Source organism: Paramisgurnus dabryanus, chromosome 12 (assembly GCF_030506205.2).
Source record: "Paramisgurnus dabryanus chromosome 12, PD_genome_1.1, whole genome shotgun sequence".
NCBI classification, from domain to species: Eukaryota; Metazoa; Chordata; class Actinopteri; order Cypriniformes; family Cobitidae; genus Paramisgurnus; species Paramisgurnus dabryanus.
This window is the reverse complement of record NC_133348.1, coordinates 1,884,512-1,902,736: the sequence shown is the minus strand read 5'-3', so window position 1 is coordinate 1,902,736 and position 18,225 is coordinate 1,884,512. Positions and strand designations below refer to the sequence as shown.

The 18,225-nt window shown below is 36.8% G+C and overlaps 1 protein-coding gene across 1 annotated transcript in view; it reads right to left on the bottom strand.

The window, feature by feature from the left end:
- The window catches only part of ncoa1 (nuclear receptor coactivator 1), a 62,570-nt gene that overhangs the window by 34,721 nt on the left and 9,624 nt on the right, over positions 1-18,225 (bottom strand). Inside the window, exon 2 of the mRNA XM_065256121.2 lies at positions 11,912-12,076. The gene's annotated coding sequence lies outside the window, so the exon portion shown is untranslated. The remainder of the gene's footprint in view (positions 1-11,911; positions 12,077-18,225) is intronic.

Genomic DNA, 18,225 nt, shown 5'->3' with positions numbered 1-18,225 from the left:
AAAATGACACATCTGTCTGTTAGCGTGTTTACTGTTCCATAGCGCAAATTAAAATTCCATTTTTAAATAGCTAGCTAGATAAAATGTGCTAGATTAAAATATTATCATTAGCAGAATAACACATTAAAGAATTATGTGATATTCAAGCAAACATCCTAAATTTCCATAAGACTTGTGGACTTGCATATAAGCTGTCGCATATTTAATAAAGCTAAAAGAAAATCTCTCTGAAACGACAGAGCTTATTATATAATTTTTAATGTCAAGATGCAAAAATAAATACATTTAAAGTTCTCTAATGTCTAAAAAAAACTTAATTTTCATCTCTGCACAGCAGACTCAGATACCTATATAACTTTGAACTCATTGCCACAAACAGTTACCTGCTAAAATCAATGCATATTCAGTAAGAGGTATTGAAGTGCACAGAAAGCACTTTAGTATGAGAAAAATATCTTGACCTTTTACCCTAATCATATAATTATAGAGCCCCTATTTTCCTTTTCATTATTTTACATTTTATTTGGTGTAAGTGTGTGTTTGAACATGTTAAAGAGCACCTATTTAATTACTAAAAACAATGTTATTTTGTGTATTTGGTAAAACACAAAGTGTTTGCTTGGTTTACGGTCAAAAAACACATTATTTTTCACATATCATACATTTTTGTAGCTCCAGATTTTCCTTCTTCCTGATATGCACAGATTTTGTACAAAACTGTCCCTGATTGGCCAACTAACCTGTACATTGTGATTGGCCTGAATACCTCTGATGTCAGCCGGAAATGTGACGCTCCTTAACATGTTTGAAAGATTCGCGCACAATGCGTCCGAAGCAGGTGGAATTATGATTTTGTCTGTCTCTGTCTACATCACCAATCCCAGGAAGTAAACTATTGCCTACAATCCATGTGTTTGTTGTAGTACAAGAAAAAAGATTTACGTTATAGATGATAACTCGCGTCATTGTTTACTTTGGGGTATGTACCTTATGCATATCGTTAACATGTACTAGTACACACTTACACCCAAAGGAAATTTAAAAATGTGAATCGTACAATAGGTGCTCTTTAACGATCTGCATAGTTACAAATCCCAAGGTCTACGATGACGCGAGTTCGTCTCCAACTGAAATCTCTTTTCTTGGACTACAATGAACGCAAGGTATGGGCGATATTTAGGATGGTATTGTCATGTGCATCTCACCTGTAAAGCTGGTTCCGTAATTAGTAGAAAATCGCAATCACCTGCTTTCAAATGGAGCAGCATTTGCTACACGAAGCCTAAGTTCACTGATAAGCTAGGCAGTATCGCATTCATTATCTCAGGAGATGATTCGAAACCATGATTCGAACATAAGTTTTGAGCAGTTTAGAGTACTGCTTGTTGTTTGTGTTTCGATTCTACGATCACAAATGCAGACAAGGTTTTATGTTTTAGTATCCTTACCTTATCAATCTGTTACGTCCTGCCCAAGCCGCACTAGCAAAGTCAATCGATCAGCTTGGTCATCTGCTTTTTCTGGATCAGATTCAAGCTCGTATAGATAATAAAGTAATGACGATATTATCTTCTGATCGCTGATCTTCAAAATACGGTATGGAGTGACACATTTTTCACTTGCTTAAGGTATTGGGTCAGTCACAAGGCACCGGATATCTGGCGAATCGGAGCACAGCACGTTTTTCAGAATCAGAAAGGGCGGGGCATAGAGCAACAACAATAATGTGTTTTTTGAACCATTACCACGCAAACACATTGACTTACACCAAATACACAAAATAACGTTCTTTTTAGCAACATAATAGGGGCTCTTTAAAACACACAAAAATAAAATAAAATTGGGAATTCGACCGTGGATTAGTAAGTAATAACATCATTTTTAACAACTTGTTAAAACTTATATTAAGGGTATGATTTAACACTGGTGCCAAACTGGTACATGTGCTGGCTGGCCGCTGCTCTGATTATGGGAGGTCCTGAGTGGACATGAACACTTTGGACATGGATCCACATGGTAAATGCATCTGTACAAAAGCTATTTTGGCATAACCCCACTTTGAAATAAACAATGACTCAAAGGTCTAATAACCAACAATCAGTTGGACTACATAACCCTAATCAACTATCCACAAATATACTTCCAAATGGACACAAATCTTAACTTTGGACTAGTATACAGATGTAAAATATAAATATAAGTTATTCATGCTCACTTTGTATAAACCTGGTGAACTCCTCAAAATTCTTAATGCAGACAAACAAACTATGAGACGCCCAGGAAAGCCTGCGATCCCCTCACATGCTCCCCTCACATGCTCGACACACGCGCTCCCATGCATATCTGCACACACGCAGTCAACCTAAAGGTAAACAACCTGCTTATGGGAGAAAATGGGTGGGAGGGATTTGCCTTCTCACGCACCCGAGCCAGCCCTCAGCTGTCACCTATGAAGTTGGCAAACTCAGCCTGTCCAGTCAAAGAAGGGTCCAAGACAGATGCGTTAAGCTCTCCATCAGCACGGGCTGCAGCCGCACGTCTCGCCATTTCCCAGGATACGGGGATCCTTCTCGCCGAGAGCTACGCTAATCACCTTGCACGCAGACGGAGCAGAAACGCATGTCGCTGGGGAAGAGGGACGGACCACCGCTAGCTGAGGTAGAGGGGATTAAAAGTATTGTTTACACACTCTTATCAGCACTCGCACCAGGAAAACAACACAAAAAGGTCTCATCGAGTGAGCTGAGAGCGGACGGATCGACGAGAGGGGGGAGGATCTCGTAGAAAAGGCCAGCATGGATGGTGGAGAGTGGGAGTTTCAAAACAGATGAATCCCACGCCTGACTACACACATTGGCCCCCCCTGTCCCTTAATGGTTTGCTCCATGAGAAGCCGTGGAGTCACTGTTGCTGTCTACCTCCTCATGGCAATACAGCACAGGAAAGAAAATACAGCCATCTCTAAAAAACGTGAACTCTGTGTGATGCTGTAAAAGTCGTGACTCATTCTTTGATGCCGTTCCAACTATATTGAATATTTACAAAGAATCGTGACTTGTCTTACTGCAGCAACATGACAAAACAAATTTTATAAGTCTGATCTAACAATCTCAATTTCCTCACCTCCAACGTTAATGTAAAAAATTTAACTACAAAACTGATTCTAGGGCGAAGTTGAATCACCATAAAATATTACCAGGTCTTTTCATGCAAAGAGAATTTGGAGAAGGCTGCTTATTTCGCTTATTTAAAGGAAAACACCACCGTTTTCCAAAACTCTCACTTAGGCTATGTTTACATTAATGCGTTTATCCTTTAAAACGCGTTACTTTTGCTACGTTTACGCCTTTCATCTACACTACATCACCGTTTTCGACCCTCATAAACGGATTCGTTCGCAAACGCTGAAGACCCTGTTTTAGTTTGAGAACTCAGACGTTGCTCTGAGTGTAAATGAACGTAGACGGAGTCTTATGTAAACGAACAGCTGATGTTAACGTGACAGCGCATCATTTTCAAAGTAAAAATTATTTTATTCATGTAAATGTTGGTTTGTTACGGAGGTTTTGCCAAAAATAGTAAACATCTACCAACCAGCTATTATAAACGCTATATCGGATAGTTTTAACATGTATCCTTATAGATAATGTCTGTTTTATATGAATGTTTGAGTATTGTTGGGTTTAATGTGTTTATGTTTTGTTTAAATGTAGTTAGCTTATGAAAGATAGACTGTAATTTTAAATGCCATATAGGCGTTGCAAAGGCCAATATGAAGGGAGAATTGTAATGGGTCAGACATTATTTTCCAGTTTAATGTAAGTTTTGTTTGCTACTTTAAAATGAATTTCGTTTCAGATAATTTGTCTCTTAATTTTAATCGATGTTTTGTTGATAAGTTTTGTGAATATAAATTAATAAAAACAATAAACTCAACGTCATTAGTATAATGCTCGTTTAGGCGCTTGACTTTTAGCTATTTGTGTGTTGCCAGCGGAGGACGTGCACGGACCTCGCACACTTTTAAAAATTAATGCAATAAGCATTTCTGGTAGGCTAAAGCAATACTTCACCTCTTACTATGTTTGATTGAAGTTTGAATTTGCTGATTTATTTTTGCTTCAAGTTCGCTACTGTTCAGTACTGTTCACTTGAATGCTTTCTTTTTAAATCATAAAGACCTTTCTGTTTAGTTATAAAATCAAAATTAACCTATTAATCATATTAATATGTTGTAGGGGGAGCTAGAACAGTATAAGTGTTTATGTTTTGTTTAAATTTAGTTAGCTTACGAAATATAGACTGTAATTTTAAATGCCATATAGGTGTTGTAAAGGCTAATATGAAGGGAGAATTGTAATGGGTCAGAAATTATTTTCCAGTTTAATGTAAGTTTTGTTTGCTACTTTAAAATGAATTTCGTTTCAGATAATTTGTCTCTTAATTTGAATCGATGTTTTGTTGATAAGTTTTGTGAATATAAATTAATAAAAACAATAAACTCATCGTCATTAATATATAATGCTCTTTTAGGCGTTGCGCTTTTAGCTATTTGTGTGTTGCTAGCGGAGGACGTGCACGGACCTCGCACACTTTTAAAAATTAATGCAATAAGCATTTCTGGTTGGCTAAATTAATACTTCACCTCTTACTATGTTTGATTGAAGTTTGCATTTGCTAAAATTTATTTTTTGCTTCAAGTTCGCTACTGTTTAGTACTGTTCACTTGAATGCTTTCTTTTTAAATCATAAAGACCTTTCTGTTTAGTTATAAAATAAAAATTAACCTATTAATCATATTAATATGTTGTAGGGGGTAGATAGAACAGTATAAGACTTTCCCAAACACATTTTTATAGGTTAAAAAATAGTGTCTGTTGTAGTGGCCGGCAAAGGATCTAGCTATGAATTTTTGTCAATATCGCACACCCCTAGGCTGCGTAAACGTGCAGGTAAGCTATTATTAGAGTAATAAGTTATTTTACACTTTTATGCGCATGCCCAGTTACATGATTGGTCATGTTTCATGCGTTTATGGTGGTGTATAGTGTGGATGAAGATTCTTTTTAAAATGCCAGTATAAACGAGGATCGTTTTCATTTTAAAATGCCGTTTTAAAACGCAAATGCTCTAATGTAAACATGGCCTTAGTTTGCACGCAGTGAGATCATCAGTCCTGACTACTCCCCCTCTCGCTCAAACTTCCGTCAACATTACTGCGCCCAAAGTCGAAGTGCTGCAAACTAAGTGCCTGTCCGCCTTACAGTATAGTTTTTATTTTTTATCTGCTTAAAAAATCGACATGTTTTATTTTGTGCCACCATACTTACTCGTGTAACTACTCATGTAACAGTCTTTAAATAGGGAAAGCTAGGAAGTGTTTGGTGGCTTCTTCATTCAGCCCTGTTTGGATCCTAAGGAATGAATGTGGCTATGCTAAATGCTAACATGTTCACGGCGCACTGTACAAAGATTAAGTGCACGCATTGAAAAAAGATAGTATGTATTAATTCGTCTAAGTAGTAAAATATTGAAAAAAACACGTTTTCCTTTAAATGTATAACGGCTGCACAAATAATTGGAAAACTAGTCGGGATTATAATTAAGGGTGAGACAATAACATAATCGCCAAAATTCTCAATTACATCCCTGCACCAAATACATGTTTGGGCACCAAATATCAGGGTGAATCAGAAATTTTGACGTGTCTTTAGTCATTCGTTTTGGATTTTTTTTACTAACAACAAAACTTTCATAATTATTTGCTATTTACACTATATTATTTAGTTTTATATGTTTACAATTCAGTTGTAAAACATTTTAAAACGTCAATGTAAAATGTATTAATTGGCAATAATAAACGTAATTACAATATCAAGGTGAATAATCTGCAGTTATAGTGTATGGTTGAGCCACGGTACACATGCATGTGTGCATCAGGCCGTCCCCACCTCCACATTGCTCCATTTTAAGCCAGGAAAACCCTGCTTGCCCCCAACCCAATTAACTATATTATTTACACTTTGTTTAAATACCACCATATCAACCTTGACACAGTAACCAGGTACTCAAGTTACCAACCCGATACTTCCCCTCAGCAACCTCCACACCCAAGAGTTTCCTCACCATTCTTTTGCAAGCCCTCCTTGTAAATCAGGCTCTACTAACGTTCGATAAACCTGCCCATTTATGATAAACCTGTTGAGTGTTAGACGATACAACTAGGGGAGGTCAATCTAGGTTAATCCAAGTGGTTTCAAATTTGGACACACCCTTGGATCTATATGCACTTTCTGGTATCCACTGCCAGTGGCATATATGAGTGTCGATGTCAATGACTAATCGGCAGGATTTAAAGCTTACTGAAGGATCACAGTAATGGATGGTACCGGTCAAAACTACAGTTCCATGGGGTGTGACCTTATATCATTGTTTTTGCCTAGTTTTCGGGACGCTTTTTTCCAAAGCGACTTACAGTGCATTACAAGCTATACATTTTTTATCTGTACACTGAAACAAAATGATTCAATGATTACATTTTTTTAAGTTAAGAGGTTGCAATCAATTCATTTAAGCTACATTTAAACAAAAAATGTTTTGTTTTTCTAATGTTTTGAATGAATAATTTTTTTCAGTGTATGTGTGTTTCCTGGGTTCGAACCCATGACCTTTTGCGCGGCAAACGCAATGCTCTACCGCTGAGCTATACAGAAACACCCTTTTGACACATGTTCATTGTGACAAATTGCAATACCTTTTCTAGCCTACATACTTCTGTACAAAGTACGCACAATTTAAAAAAATCAGCAGTATAGCATCAGTGTTGGGGAAAGTTACTTTTAAAAGTAATCCATTACAATATTAAGCTACTCCCCAAAAAAGTAACTAATTGCGTTACTTGGTTATAGGGATGCTTAATGATTAATCGTGATTAATCGTTAGCAGAATAAAAGTTTTTGTTTACATCATATGTGTGTGAACTGTGTATAATAACTTTGTATAAAAAATGTACACACATGCATGTATATGTTTTAGAAATGTTTACATGTGTGTATATACATTTGTATATTTATGTATAATTTATATTATATATAAATATAAATACTTAATATATAAAAAAAATTCTTTAAAATTATACATGAATGTGTTCATATTTATATATATACATATTTATTATACACAGTTTACACACATATGTGATGTAAACAAAAACGTTTATTCTGCTAACAATTAATCGCGACTTTTCATGGAAAGTAATGCTTACATTACTTTTTAGTTACTTTTGCGTTACTTTTTTTGGCTGAGGCTTGATCTCTTTCACGGCCTTGCAGGTGTTTTTTTATGACTGAAAAGTTCAGAAATTGCATATTTCGTCATAAAACTGTCGAGTTTTTAAAATATGAATGCGTTACTATACTCGTTACCTCAGAAATTTTATATTATTAGGTAATGCGTTACCCCCAACACTGTATAGCATGCATGTGCACTGTACACTAACCCTTGCATATGCATAAAAAAATGAAGTACACATATTCCCTTAGCTTAAATACAACTTCTGTTCAAATAAAAGTAGCCAGACAGTAGCTACTTGTATTTTTATCACCTCCTATGACAAACAATGAAATTCCGGATACAAAAAAACCCATTAAATATAAATACTGAATGAAAACTAGCATGTAAATAATAGCCCTCAGAGATTTCTTTAAAAAATAAATCTAAGTCTGACTTGTCGACACAGTGCTGTTGACATAAAAAAGATCACTGGTTCCATAACTGTAAACACATGTCAAATAAAAGCTGATAATTATGGAGAAAATTGTTGGAAGAACTTAAGGATGCAGAAGCATTAAAATGAGTTCTGATGACGTCCACTGAGAAACATCAACGTTTGTAGTTGAGTTGAGTTCATTTAGAATGAACGTGTTTGTCATCTTTTGTTGTGTGTTTGTCGGATCAGTGTGAATTAAATAAAAAGAAAAGCAGGTGTCTGAGCCCCAAACCATCAGCAAATCGACCCTGAAATAAAACACAGGCGCTCCCAGAACCATCATATAAAGGAAACAACTGGCCTTTTTCCAAACTGAATTGAGAAGCCATTAGTGTCTTTGACTAATTCATGCAAGTCAGTGATTGCCCTCATAGTAAGGGGGAGGTCGGTCGATTCAGCTGGTTTCCAAGCAACTTAGTGATTAACATAGCATTTTTCCATACATTAGGAAATGGAGCAAATTACATTTTAGCTGTGGGTTTTTGCTTTCGATTACTGTTCGTGCAAGCGGCTTGAAATCTGAATGTAGTCTTGATAACTATGACGTAAAAAAAAAGGGGAAGAGGTAAGACAGAGAAATGGGATTGGGCCTAAAGCTATAAGAACTAAAGATGTAGCTGATTTGATTTTCTTGGAAACAAACTCATCAATGCGAACTAGGTCTGTTTGTAGAAGCAAAGTAAATAGTTTTCTTTTATTTACCTGTATTAAACATTGAAAAGCTCAATGAGTTTTTGGAGGATTCAAATACTTTCAACGTGCCAGATAAATGGACAATTTCCAGCAGGCTCTATTTATTAAGACAAAGCGACTTTCTCTTAACAATTGTCAAATTGACCAGAATGAAAGTGCAAAACTGCTTAAAGGGACTGTAAGTAAGATTTTAAGCGTTTTATTAATCAAAATCAATGTCTTTATTCATAAATATGTCCTTGTTGGTGTCAAATGACCTCTGCCAGTGATCTGACTTTTCTTTGTAAGCATAGAATTTCTTCTCTTTACTTACATTGAACGGGTAAGTCTAAGGAGGCTTCCATGTCGTTCTGCCATGATAAAATATAATGGCAGAGAGGGACAAAAAGCACTAGCTTAACAACGCGTTTTCTTTCAAAACACGTGAACCAGCTGAAAGGGACAAGAAGATCAATGAGTACATAACGGCTACCGTAGTTGCAACACGCATTTGGAAAAGCGAGGCGCTAGAGAGCACTATTCGTTTGAATGCAAAATACAATTTCACCACTAGATGGGGGTAAATCCTACTTACTGTCCCTTTAAAATAAGTAAATGTAACTGTAACAAATTTCTTTAAAAAAAAAAAAAAGTATATTTAATAAACAAGTTTTCTGAATGTGTATAGATGATGTCAAACGGAGAAAATATGGTCCGGAAGGTAAAAATAAAAGACAAAATCACATTCAGAGTATTAGGCACTACATTTTAAGGCAGAATAAAGGGTGATATAACAAACATCCAAAGAAAATCATACTAGTAATAATCAAAGTATCCAAGTTTGAGTGTGAAAAAGTAAATGCACAATAAAAAAGAGCACAGGCAGATGCAGTGCGGGTAAATCAGGTTTCACATTACCATGACAACAGTAAGATCTGTTGAGCTACCAAAACACATCTATATAAGCAAATGCAGAAAAAAGGGCCATTGGATCCATGATATACTTGCACTGAATGAGCCCACACTGATCACATATATATATGTTTGAGTGTTGTCATACTTAACCTATTTAATATGAAATAAACAGCAACACAAGTTTCTGTAAGTTTGTTTGATAACTTTGCTTATGTAAGTTTGTAACAGACCCAAATCACATCTGCTGCACAGTTGCAATTTTCCAATTGCTGAATATGTTACTGTTACTGCAGTTAATGTAGTGATGGCATTTCTGCGCTGTGTCGGAGATGTTAGCATGTCTCTAATAAGATCGGTCACAAACATGATTTCTACCTGATCTAACTCACTGTCATGTATTGTGCGCAACACTTTTTGTCTCCCTCTTCACGTTTTGTCCACTTTCCCTGCTGCTTAAGAAACTCTTAAAACTCTGAGAAGTCCTTGTCAATACTCCTAATAATTTTGGACCTAAAGACCTCTTTTAAGGGTTAAGATGCTTTCTGGATGCTTTCTAGGATTTTAAGGGAAACCCCACATTTCTAAGAATTGTCTGACTCCTAAGGACTGAATGGGGCCCTGTACAAAGATTAAGTGCATGCATTGAAAAAACATAGGGAGGTATTAATTACTCTAAGTTGAGGTAAGAACATAGTAAAATATTGAAAAACTGTGGTGTTTTCCTTTAAGGAAAGTGTAGTGCATAAGAGAGAACAACCAACCTTAGTGCACCTTCAAGAGACCAAGGTCCCTGGTCCTCTGCACAGTTTTTGCCAGTTAGGCAGATACATGTTGGATATGCTAATGGTATGGCTATGGTATAATCTCCTATTTTAATCTTTAATCTTCTATTACCCCCCCTTCTCAATGACATATATCAACATGTTAACCAAATATTAAAAATTAGCTCATAAAACCAAACAGAATAGCTACAAAACATATTCTTTAAACATATTTTCATTGAACTTTATGTATGCAAAGCAGAAAAAAATATTTGTATATTATAAGTGCCGGGCAAAGATTAATCGGCATAATATTAGCATAATATACGAGTGTGTGCTGTGTGTAATTATTATGTATATAAAAATACACACACATTCCTGTATGTATTTAAGAAACATTTACATGTGTATATATTTATTTATTTATGTTTATATATTATATATAAATTTAAAAAAATTATATATAAATAAAACATTTCTGAAATGTATACATGCATGTGTGTTTGTTCAAATATACATAATAATTGCACACTGCACACACACACATATATTATGCGAAAATTAACTTTTATTTTGTATGTGGTTAATCGCGATTAATATTTGCCCAGCACTATTGTCATTAATAGTGAATAAATATAAACCTTTTGACACGAATTTTATATTTATTTGGAAGGGGCGTGCCCTTTTTCCGTTTCTGCACATGCCCCTCAAAAGGTCTGTTCACGTCCCTGTAAATACGATGACGCGACTTATCATCTCCAACTGAATTCTCTTTTCTTGGACTACAATGAATGCAAGGATTGAATGCAACAGTTTAATTCTGCACTGAGTTGACATTGACACAATTTACATTATCATACATGGCTCAATGCAAATAATGTTTTATACTGGCCCACTCAAGGCCAGTGTTTCAGGTTTTCACTTGGCCGGTCAAAATTTTCACTGGCCCCAATAAAAAAATGTCAGTGTCACATATTTAAAAATAATAATTCAAAAGTCAAATATAATATAATAATATATGTTCCAACAAAAAAAAGGGTCCCAACTTTTGCTTTATCTGTAAACTGACAGCAAACTGTGCAAAATATTGCATTGTTTCTTTCGTCATGTTTCACCCAAGTAAATGTCTGCTTCCAAGATGTTAAATAATATACATTGATGCAAATATATTTTAGTGACTGAGGGTGAAGCACTGGCCCGATCGGGCAAGTGACAATACTTTTTACTGGTCCGAACGTCTCTCACGCTTGCCCCAGGCAACCGGGCAGTCCTTTATGTTGAGCCCTGTCATAATATTATCTCCTGTTGGGAGCTGAATTATTGTGTCAATTCTGTTGCCGTCAAACTCTGTTACCAAGGTTATACACAAAGAAACAGACACTTACTCTTCCTCTCTCACACACACACATACATGACTGTCAACACTGAGATACTCAACACATTTGTGTATTTTATAGTGCGTTTATTTTAAGTTAGTATTATAAATGCTAAACAAATCAAATTCAAGTAAACTGTAGTGTCTGTAAAAAAAAATAGCAACGAGTGGCTTTCACTTTCACAATGAAAAGCTTGTTACTGGAAACGAAACTTAACATTATTTATGTATTATTATGTTCTTCCATAAAACTGCAGTTAAACCGTCCCTACTGCGTTTTTCACCTTTGTAACGCGGTTAACACCTTTACAGTAACAGCAAAGACCTGCGGTTTCTGTTGTCGGCAGTTATTTCCTTTCAAGCTTCTGTGTTATGAGCAGTTTAACCGGATATACAGAGAGCCAAATCTGGCTGACTTACTTGATCTAGGGCTCCAGAGGGATCCTCATTGAGAGGAGCACTATGGCTGTGGTCCACTGGGTTTAAGTGATGGGAGCGATGTCAATGCTACGGCGCCATACCCTCTCTGTCATTCAGACCCATCCCACCGGGGGAGGCAGTGGTGAAACGGACACCTGACGTAACCTGTGATTGAAGCAAAGTATTTGATTAGATTTCAGAAAGCCGACTGTATCGCTCTGTGTAGCACATCTCAAAGCCAGATGTTTCGTTGTGTCATAAATGTCTTTGTTTTTATGCAGAAATACTTGGTTTTAGGAAGCATCATACAAAAGATTTACAAGAATGGCAACTGTATACAAGTGATTCTGAACATTTTCCAAAAGCTGAAACAGCCTAGACATTGATGCATATGGGTGCACCGGTATGTCTTTCTTTTTTTTTGCATTGCCATAGCAACAAGGCACAATGTATCTAGTTATATGCCTTACAAAAAGACCTGAAAAGGGTTTAGTGCTTTATTGCACTTGAATCCAAATCAATATATTGCTGCACATCAGCAATGACAGTGTTTGTGACTCCAGCATTGGGCACTGATGGTTTACAAAGTTAGTAAACATTTCCTGCCCATTCAAAGACACCAGATGAACCCTCTGCGGCTTTCATTGTTACTGCAAGGCTACAGTAATGGGAGTGAGTGAATGTCATAAAAACACAGCATCCAAACCAGGTGTTAAGCGAACTTCATACCAAACAAAATGAGTTTAGACTGGTTGCTCCCAATGGTTAAAGCAGGATCAGTTGTGAGGAAGTGTGGATTTGACAGTTCTGATGCTGGCAGGCAAATAACATTTTCAGTGCTTATCCCTACTAACTTCACTAACTGATATCCTGTATCTCAACAGAGTTATTCACATTTCTGTTTCGTTTCACTTTTCTTTATACTGTGGAGCATTTATGCTAATGCAAAGACAGACAGAGATTTTAATTTACATGCAAAAATAAAATACTGTCCTATTACTAATAGAGATATTAAAATTGTCCACCGATAACAATAGCCGAATATTCAGATTGATTTCTGCTGATAATGATAGCTTGGTGGTTATGTTAATTTGCATTAACTAAATTCTAAAGATTATTATTTTTTTAAACCAAACCATGAAACTATTGATGTTTCTTAACATTTTCTACACAGAGCTCAAATTCATTGCATTTTTCTTTTCTCTTTTTGCAGATGAAAATTTGCTTTATCGTCCGATTATAGGCCGATATATCGGTGCATCTGTAATTTTTTATGACAGCTGGGTCTAACAAGGGTTACCAATTTCAAGAAACTCTGAGACCCACCAATCTAAACAATTGAGATCCAAAGTGGCTGATTTCCCCAATCTAAAGCTCCATACAGATGCGCACTGAAGGAAACTCTATGGCTGTTATTAACTTGGTTTATAGGATAGGAACTCAAGACAGAGAGGTGTTTACCGACGCCGCTAGCATGCAGAACCATTCCACTGGGGGAGGCAGGAGGAAACAGGTACTCATTGTAATCTATCGATGAAGCAAGAAAATTAAACTTAAGAAAGTTTACAGTGTTAACAGAACAATCAATGTCAAAAAAGCTAAGTTAGGGGCTGTTTACACTTGGTATAAAGATGTGTTTTCATCGATCGGATCACAAGTGGACGAGAGAGACACATTACGTTTACACCTGGTATTTAAATCCGTCACTTTTGTCCACTTTCGACCGCTTCTGTTCTGAATACTGTGAGGGGACGGTCCGTGAGACGGTGGGCGAGTCTCTCTGCTGTCATTCAAACGTGAGTTCATATGGATGCAAACTAATATTATGTCGGAGTCCGCTGCTTGTTTAGCAAGTATACATGCTGCACAGTGTTTTGTACGTTTATATGTTGGAGCTTTCTCTGAATTTTCGGCGCAATTGATGAAATAGGATCGCGCAACTTTCACGCTTTCAAAACGAAACTACGGAGAACACCCGCAGTAGTTTTATCAATGAAAGGCTAAAAATAGCGCTGTTCACCGTATGTTCCCGCCAGAAGTCAAAAAAAGACGTAAAACTTGTGTTTAATACCTCAGATTAGATAAATGGGCGGAGAGAAGGCGGTCGCGTGTGGCTGTTCGAACACATTCAACCACATATGCGTTCCGCAACTCCAAAGCGATCCGATCGAAAGTGGTTTGGACTACCTCTGGATGTGGTTGAAAGTGGTCGAAAGTGGACACGTTCAAAACGTTTTGAACACTGTTTACACCTGGCATTAACGTCGTCCACTTGTGATCCAATCGACGAAAACGCATGTTAATGCCAAGTGTAAACAGCCTCTTAATGTCTTTGGGCTTGGTTTCTGGTTTCAAACGTCTGAACTTTCCTCATCTGCAATTGGTGGACAAACAGATAGTCTGGTCCCAAAATTAGTGTTGGGCCGATAAATCGTCCGATGATGCTTGCTATGCATTTCATTAAATTAAGGTGAATACAATGCCACAATTTCCAAAAAACTTCTTTTGTGCAAAAACTCAATATGGGCCGCAGAAGAAGAACCATTACACACACATCTCCAGGATATGGCTTAAGCATATATTTATATTGTTGTTCTTTAAACTTTTTCATGTACTTTCTAGATCTCAAACTGGGGGCCATAGCTGATGGTTCCAGGGGGGTCCCAATATTGTGAAATTTTATAAAAAAATTATTTATCATAAATTCTGTGTAATTAAACCTCAGAAAAATAAGGCTTCTAACAAACACCAATACATTGTATAATTTATATGTTTTGTTTAATTCAAATGTTAAGTTTTGTAATGTTTTATAAATAAATTTTCTTTGGAGGGGCCACAAAAAGGGATGCACCGCACACAGGGGGGCCTCATGCTGAAAAAGTTTGAGAATCACTGTTCTAGATAATAAAGAATATGTATAATGATTATGTTTGATGAGTGTTGCTTTATCAAATGCATGTTATAAACGACTCAAACTAACAGTGATTTCAGATTGAGAAGGACATCCAACTGGTCAAAGACCCGAATTGATATCGGACATGTATCAATATTATGTATCGGCATGTATCGTCCCATCCCTAGGATTCCCTACCCCAAATCAATGTTGCCCAAACAAGCAAGAGTCGAATATTAGTTGAATAAACCAATGAATAATATTGAAAACCTGAAGGTTACTAACATTTTCTCAAGTGTTGCTATGTGAAGTGTCACACGAAGGAAAATAGTTAGAAAATGAGGCATGAGCGAAAGTGTTTCGATATTGGCTACAGGCAAACAGCTGACTCGGGTTAAGTGGTGATAAAACATAATGATTTTAATACACAAACAAAAAGATTAAAGCAAGGTTTTATTTCTGCGATGATTAAGAAGCATTTACTTCACCTCTGCAGATGTGAAATCTAGGGCAGAGGTTTAAGTGAATAGGTGCATGTATGAATTCCAGCAAACAACACTAGGACACAATAAAACTTTAAACCTCAGATGGGCCTTTATTCTGGTTCCAGATCAGTACCTCGACTAGGGCTGCGACGGTGACAGTTTTTTACCACCTCGATGGTAATGCACATATTCACCGCGGTGGTGCGGTGGTTATAGATTGTGTGGGGGTGGGGGGGTGTATGCGCGTATGTAGCATGTGCACATTGATGCATATAGGTCTTATATAGGGGTGCACCGAAATTTCGGTCGCCGAAAATTTCGGCCGAAAATGGCATTATCGGTTTCGGGCCGAAATAAAAAATCCAGCCGAAAATGTAAACCGAAAATGAATGTCAACCGCGTCCCTCTCATCTGTGCGCTAGCGCTTTGTTTCACTCACGGTGATCAGTCATCTCCCACCCCTCCCCTTCGTGCTCAAGCAGGTTTCACTCACGGTCGAGCTGTTTGCACGCGTCTGCAAAGATTAAGCATGTCTTGATGTGTAAACTTTAGAGAGAGTCGCGCTAATGTGTCTCATACTGTAATCCATTAACATACATTTGGTGAATAAAGCAATGAAACACAACGTAACGTTTTTATGTGGAGCGACTGTTGCGCTGTTTGGGATTCACCATCGGTCTCTGTATGTTCATGCGTTTAAGTGCCCTCGGTAGTGCACATAAGAGAGAAACGCGTTTAAAAAAAAACAAGCAAACATAAAATCTCGCTGTTATTGACAGGGCACATATAAACAAAATTCTCTCCACAGTATTCTTTTTCTAATAAAAACATTTGTTTATGTCTTAAGTGTATGTATAGATTACAGTCAGATTAATCTACTTAAATCTGTGTCATTAATGTTAATCAAACAACCCATGACAAAGAGACAAATAGCTCTAAAAAATAATTATATATTTAATTGATTGTGTTATGATTCATTTAATTTGATTTCTGTACCTAATGCTAATTTCAGACCTTATTAATGTACAACTTTGTTCTCTTTTATAAATGTTTGCAATTTCTTTATTGTTTATTAGATTTTTCCCACCTGCTTTTTGCTGATCCGAAAAATAATCTGATCTGTGCCTCAAAAACTGTAATGTGATCCGAACTGGGAGTTTTTTTATTCGTCACACACCCCTAGTAAAGTTAGTACACAGTGATGGCCATAAATGCAATTGTACTAATAATTGGCATAATAATTTATTTCGTTGTTTCGGTTTCGGTTTTTCGGCCTTGGCTTCCTTTATTCGGTTTTCGGTTTCGGCCAAGAATTTTCATTTCGGTGCATCACTAGTCTTATACATAATGCATATATATATTTTGAAATATAAAAATGTAAACGATGATCAGATATACAGTTTTTAACAAACATGCGTGTTCGTAGGCGCCAAATTCTTTGATTGATACTTTTTCGCAACTTTGAGTGACCAAAAGAGAACCGCCGTTTCTCAATCCGAAGGCTGCAGCCTCCGGAGGTGGCATAAGCCTGGTTTATTATTTTCAGATATTTGCAAGTCATAAGCATATTACAACAACGTATGATTAAGAAAGAATAATAGTCAACTTTATAATTGTTAATGTTATAAAATAAGACCGTATTAATGACGTATGCAACCTCCGGAGGCTACAGTCTTCGGATTGAGAAACGGCCGATATCTTGCCTTATTGTTCCGCTCCCAAGCCAGCGGATCATCACTGATATCAGTTGCCTTCCCTTGCAAATAGCGCATAAACTCCGCGTCTGCTGGCTGTTTGCATTAACACAAACCTGAAGACATCTCACTTGACAATATTGTAGTTTATATTTTTCATAATTTGTGACGTGCACACCACCGCAGGGCGCACTTTCCGGTGGTAATTACAACCGTCCCAGCCCTAAGCTCGACAATACAGATTCTCACGGGCCCTTAAGATATTTGAAGTATAGCCTAATGAATGATTGTTTAATTACCCTGAACCACAACTCTGATTCTTTTGGATATGGACTGTAACTTAAACATAGATATATTCAATACAGATGTATATGGTACAATCAAACAGTTTGTTAAATATAGCTATATTGAGAAGTAAGGTGCAAATTAAAAGCAAAAATCTGAGACTTGATTTTGAAATCACAGTAACCCTGCCAAGCGCCACTGCCGATACCAAATGCTAAATAAATAAAAAAAAGGTAGACTTTAGCCAATGGTGTGAAACACAAAAAAAAAAGTCAAATGATGCTTAAAACCTGCCGATGGCCGAGCCTAGGATTGATGCTTTGGGTTAAATCAAGGAAAGCTGAACTCAACCAAGAAAAATCACAAGCTAAAGCATCAAGATAAGGCAATAAAATGCATGAATACATAACAAACAAAAAAAAGATAAAATGAGAGGGACTCTTGATAGATCAGACCACTGGGCTCATGGATGGCTCACTAATGGACACAAAGTCGGGTGACAGGGTGGTGAAATGGTGTGGGCTGCTATTATTAATGATAATGTTTGCAGATGGACTGAAAATGAACTCCCTACTGCCAGTTTATGACACTTTCTTTAAACAGTTGTAAGATGAAGTCAGCACCATTAAAGATGGCCAAGGTCCTGCTGCAGGACAGTGCAATGCAGCCAAGTACTCTCCACTGTTTATTGCTTGTTTCCAATTATTTATTTGTTAAACCCTTCTTGTTTACACAAAGACAAATAGAGAAAAATCTAATAGCCTATAGCCTAACTACGCACATATATTTGAGAAAGTTGTATATATTTGAGAAAGCTGAGAGAGACACATCTCAAATAATGTTTGGGACTCACTGATAGTATTGTTTCTATCCACTTTATTTTTGACGTAAATGCGGGCACCGCCATCTTTGAACACATATGGGTGAAACTTCCGGTGAGCCACTACAGCTAATGGT